Source organism: Gossypium arboreum, chromosome 5 (genome assembly GCF_025698485.1).
Source record: "Gossypium arboreum isolate Shixiya-1 chromosome 5, ASM2569848v2, whole genome shotgun sequence".
NCBI lineage: Eukaryota > Viridiplantae > Streptophyta > Magnoliopsida > Malvales > Malvaceae > Gossypium > Gossypium arboreum.
Window position 1 is genome coordinate 15,722,657 of NC_069074.1, and position 6,000 is coordinate 15,728,656.

The window sequence follows — 6,000 nt, forward strand, 5'->3', positions numbered from 1 at the left end:
CCTTTTTCCCCTAGCAACTAGTAAACTCAAACCTTCACATCCATCCAACACATGGGTTCTCATTCTTTTATTTCTAATCCTGCATTGTGTTTACGTACATTCTCATACTTATGCATCCTCACCACCAATCCTCTTTCATTTTTCTTCTCACCAAGCTCAATTACATAGAACCGGAGTGAAAATATCGATGTGGAGTCACAGGAGTTAAATTAGGTGATTGGATATTTACCTACCCTTTTTTGTTTGCGTTTTAACAATTGTTTAATGGTGTTTGTCAGTATTTCAATCATGAGGCTACGTATAAGGTGTTTAGGAGAGTGTAGGAAATGCAACCGGGACTAGGGCTAGCTGCCCCTAAATAAAAGAGACCCTGCCCTACAGATTCATTAGTGCACTGTGAATGATTTAATTAAAAATATACAATATTTAAACAAAGTAAATAAATGACTGACATTTTTGAAGTTGGTGGCGCAATCATGCATGAGGCCATGAACATTAAAAATCCTTTTTTGCTTTTAAGTGTGTAATCTGATATCTGATAATTAACATGCTCATAAACCTCTCAAGAAACCAAAATAATATTAAGTTTTAAAAGTTTTTAATTCAAAACCCTTCAATGGAATCATCATTTGGGTCTCATGCAACTCTGACAAAATCTTCTTGTTCCTGTCCTTGGGTTTTTTTTTTGTTTCAAGGATAAATATGCAATTTCCACACACTTTCCCTTTTGTTTCTAAGGGATTTTACTTGGAATTGGATATCAAATTCAGGGATCGATCCTTCAACACTTACAAATGGTTTCATGGACCTTGACAGCATAAACATGAAGCTAATCATAAAACCCTAAATGGATTATGGAACCCCCACATAGAAGTTCTGCAACTGTAACAAGTATTGATGCTTGGGAAAGGAGAAAGTAGAGAAAAATTAATCTGTAAAACCTAGTTAGGGCTCTTAATTAGCAGTCAAAGATTCAAAGGCGGATTAAAATAAGACCAGTTACAGAAATAAGAAAACAGAAGGTAGTGCCTCAAGATGGTGGCACGCACCCTCAAACCTCAGTAGACTAGTCAGTACATATCTAACTACTGATAATCAAAACCTGCAACTAGCAGAAGCTAGCATGATGAAAGCACCAAATAGATGGTAAAATGTTCTTCATTCCATTTCTTTTCGTATGAAGTAGTAAAGATACCTGGCAATGCATAGATAACCAGAAGGTGTCGACACTAAACCTGCCACGAACATGATTGTTGTTCACCGAAAGAAAAATAGTAAAAAACTGCAAAATATAGATGGAGATCATGGTACATATGTTATGCATGTTATTTACCTGGAAGTTCATCAGAGTGAGACGAAAGCTGGAAGAAATGCATCACAAGGATTTTACAAAGAGAAGCCAACAGAGCCCAGTTGGCAGTATGCCCACCTCCATGAAAAACCAGAGGGGAAAAATACGGACTTTTTCCATGATGGGGAGGTGGACAGAATGCCAATAAACTCTGTAAGAAGCCCTTTGCTAAACCCCCATGAAAGCAAACTAAAAATGATAAACTAACTGTCCTTGTATTCACCACTGAGACACGAAGAGAAAGGAACAGAAGAGAAGAGAAGAGAAAGAAAGAAAAGAGTGTATAAATGAAAACAGGAGAGTGGAGTAGATGCTGATGGGGTTCTCCTATTTAAGATGCAATGAAGGAAGAACAGTAAATAAGAGAGAGAGTGAGATGGCGTCATTAATTAAAGAGGGAGGTAGAAGATTAAAGAGGGAGGTAGAAGGACTGAGGAAGATAAGGGGTGTTTTTCAGACTAAAAAAGATAGATAAAAAATATAATTAAGATTGGATGGTTCATTCCCCTATAAGGGAAGGGCATATTTAGAAGGATCAAAGGATCATCTTCATCATCATGGTTATTCCCTTCTCTTCCCTCGTTACTGGTGAAAAACCCACATCTCCCTTCAGTCTTTTTTTGGCCTTCCTCATCTCACCTTCCACTAGTCCCCCACCCTTTCCACCCTCCTCGTTTCTGATGAAACACGCCCTCATAATATCCCAACTCTCTCTCTATATTTGCGTACATCTGAAACTGAGGAAAAAGGGTTTTGATCGGTTTCACATTATTGCAGACATGGGTTTCGCTCTTGTATTAGAAAAGCATATATAAGTCTGGGATCATGGAGGAGCTGTGCAGGTAAGTGTTTTTATCCAAGGGAGATTAGGCGTGGACAACCACAATTAGTGGATTTAATGACATGCCAAACTTCTAGAGCGACTAAAACCCTCCATTTACAGTGTTGTTATACCTGTATTCTCCTTATTAGGGATTATATATAATGTGTATCACTACGAATGAGCTACGCTCCTCGACAATTTTGACCTTAGCTAATTGTTGCACATTCGTGATAAGTAGCATTAAGATAATTATATGACTTGTTTTGCTTGCTTTAATTTGACTGACGGTCTTGTTATACCCCAATGCCAAAAGGCATATGAATACAACCTATATATAATTATTCGAGGAAGTATCGGTGAAATATCCTTGAGGACCATTACATAGGATCTCATTTATTTAATAATTCCGTAAGTAAACTTTGACCCATTTCATAAGCTTCCCAATCTAAAATAAAAATAAAAAAATCAATCTTGTTATTGAAAATTAATAAAATAATAAATAAAAGTGGATGAAAATATAGGAGAATTTTTATTGCCTTATTTTCACTAACAATGTGCTATTTATAAGCTTATTTACATTCAATTAATAAATATATTACATTTAATGAACTAAATTTTCTTAATTACTCCATTTAATGATCTCCGATTATAAATGAAGTAAAAAGTTTTATCTCATTACTTTAATATGCTTAAGGGGGTTATAGACATCCATTTAATTTACAACACTCCCCAATGGATGTCTTTTAAATAAGAATGTGCCTCATTAAAACATTTCTTAGAAAAAACCCTATAAGATAAAAACCTAATGAAGGAAAAAGAGTACAGAATCTCCTATTACAAGTTACCTTGTCAAAAATCTTTATCAGGAAAACCCAGTGGGACAAAACTTTAGTTAAAATAAAAGAGTACGACGTGTTTTAGACTCCCCCTAATGGCAACATCACATTATATCTTTTAGTTGACGTATTCCAATCTTATTTCGTAGTCTTTCAAATGTTGAAGTTAGCAATGCCTTGGTAAAAAGATCTACTAAATTATCAATAGAATGAATTTGTTGAACTTCTATGTCACCTTTCTTTTCAAGATCATGAGTGAAGAATAATTTTAGTGAAATATGTTTCATTCTGTCACCTTTGATATAACCACCCTTTAATTGAGCTATACATGTTGCATTATCTTCGTATAAGATAGTTGACATATTTTCCTGTAAAGATAAATTACATATCTTCCGAATATGTTGGGTTAATAACCTTAGCCAAAAACACTCTCGGCTTGCCTCATGCATTGCAATTATTTCAGTATGATTTGAAGAGGCAGTAGCTAATGTTTGCTTTGTCGAACGCCATGATATGGTCATACCTCCACATGTAAATAAATATCCCGTTTGAATTCGACCTTTATGTGGATCCCACAAATATCCAGCATCAGCATAATCAATTAATAGGGATTTTGAATCATTTGAATAAAATAACCCCATATCAATAGTCCCTCTGACAAATCTAAATACATGTTAATTTTCATTTCAATGTCTACGTGTTGCAGAAGAACTAAATTTTGCTAATAAGTTTACAACAAAAGCTATATCAAGTCTTGTGTTGTTTGCAAGATACATCAATGCTCCTATGGCACTTAGATATGGTATATCAGGACCAAGAAACTTTTCATCCTTCTCGCATGGATGAAATTGATCTGTATTCACATCTAATGATCGTACAACCATCGGGGTATTTAATAGATGTGCTTTATCCATATAAAATTTCTTTAAGATCTTTTTTGTATAAGTTGACTGATGAATATGAATTCTATATTTTAAATGCTCGATCTGTAGGCCAATACAAAACTTTGTTTTTCCAAGATCTTTCTTCTCAAATTCTTTATCTAAATAATTTACTGCATTTTGAAGCTCTTCAGGAGCTCCAATAATATCTATATCATCAACATAAATAGCAATTATCACAAAGTTTGATTCAGACCTTTTTATAAAAACACATGGACAGATTGGATTATTTTTATAACCTTCCTTTAACAAATATTCACTAAGACGATTGTACCACATACGTCTAGATTGTTTTAATCCATATAAACTTTTCTTTAATCTGATTGAGCAATTTTCCTGGGAAACTCTATATCCTTTGGGGATTTTAAATGCTTCTGAAATTTTCATATAAATTTCATTATCAAATGTACCATCTAAATAGGTTATAACAACATCCATTAGACGCATGTCAAGTTTTTCACGTACTGCTAGACTAATAAGGTATCTAAACGTGATTCCATCTACCACAAAAGAATATGTCTTCATAATCAATGCCAGGCCTTTGTGAAAATCTTTGTGCTACAAATCGTGCTTTATATGTTACGACTTCATTTTTCTCATTTCATTTTCGCACAAATATCCATTTATATCCTACCAGCTTTACATATTTAGATGTTTGGAATATAGGTCCAAAAACGTTACGTTTTGGAAAGTGAATTTAATTATGCTTGAATTGCATCTTTCCATTCTGGCCAATCTTTTCTCTTTCTACATTCCTCAATAGATTTAAGCTCAGGATCCTTATTTTCTCTTGCTATTTCAATAGCAACATTATAAGCAAAATTGTTGTCGACAACTATATTTTTTCGGTTCCATCTTTTTCATGAAGTAACATAACTTATTGAGATTTTTTCGTTATCACCATTTTCAGGCACCTGAACCTCTTTTGGGTTCTTTTGATTAGTTATATCTTTGGCCTTTTCTTGGGCACTTGCCTTCACAATTACTCCTTTCCTTTTACGAGTATTTTTATCGTTAGAATCAGTTGGCCTTCTACGCTTCAGGCGTGGATTACTTTTTTTTGCACTAACAATTTGCCCTATTAGGATATCAATTCGTATTGGAGCATTTTCAGCTGGTATGTGAGATTCTGTAATTCTTTTTAGGTCAGTAAATGAATCTGGCAATTGATTGACGATGTTTTGCAAATGTATGATCCTTTGAACTTCTTGTTCACACTGACTTGTGTGAAGATCTAATTGAGATAATGATGATCTATTCCATGTAATTTATTTTACCAGTTGTATTTTCTCTCCCCCTAATGTTGGGAATGTTGTTTCATCAAAATGACAATCAATAAATTTTGCAGTAAATAAATCTCCAGTTAATGGTTCAACATATTTAATTATAGAAAAAGATCCATAACCAACATATATTCCCAACCTCCTTTGATGATCCATCTTTATGCGTTGTGGTGGAGCAATTGGAACACATACTGCACATTCAAAAATTCTAAGATGGGAAATATTTGGCTCTTGACCAAAAGCCAAATGTAATGGGGAGTACTTATTATAACTTGTTGGCCTTAAGCGTATATGCAAAATAGCATATTCCCAAGCTGTAAGAGGGAGTTTTGTTATCATAAGTAATGGTCGAGCTATTAGTTGGAGGCATTTGATAAACATTCAGCTAAACCATTTTATGTGTGAACATGAGCTACAGGATGTTTAACTTTTATACCAATTAACATACAATAATCACTAAAAGCTTGGGATGTAAACTCACCAGCATTATCAAGACGAATAGTTTTGATTGCATAATTTGGAAATTGTGCTCTTAATCGAATTATTTGTGCTAGTAGTGTGATATCCCGAATTAGGGCCTAATTGGAATAGTGGTTTCGGGACCACAAATCCGAGATAGAAATAATGATTTTATGATTATTTTGAAGTCTATGATATGATTGCATGATTGTGTGAAAATTTCGTGAAGAAATTCTACGCATAAAGTGCTTAATTTGAAGTTAGGGACTAAATTGAATAAGTTACAAAACTTGCATTCTAGAAGTTT

At 34.0% G+C, this 6,000-nt stretch overlaps 1 long non-coding RNA gene across 1 annotated transcript; it reads right to left on the reverse strand.

The window, feature by feature from the left end:
• Positions 1–927: 927 nt before the first annotated feature.
• LOC128293115 (uncharacterized) lies at positions 928–2,470 on the reverse strand. Its single transcript, XR_008283180.1, has 2 exons — positions 1,334–2,470; positions 928–1,235 (listed from the first exon to the last, which is right to left on the reverse strand). It is a non-coding gene; the product is annotated as an uncharacterized LOC128293115 (long non-coding RNA).
• Between the last annotated feature and the right edge of the window lie 3,530 nt (positions 2,471–6,000).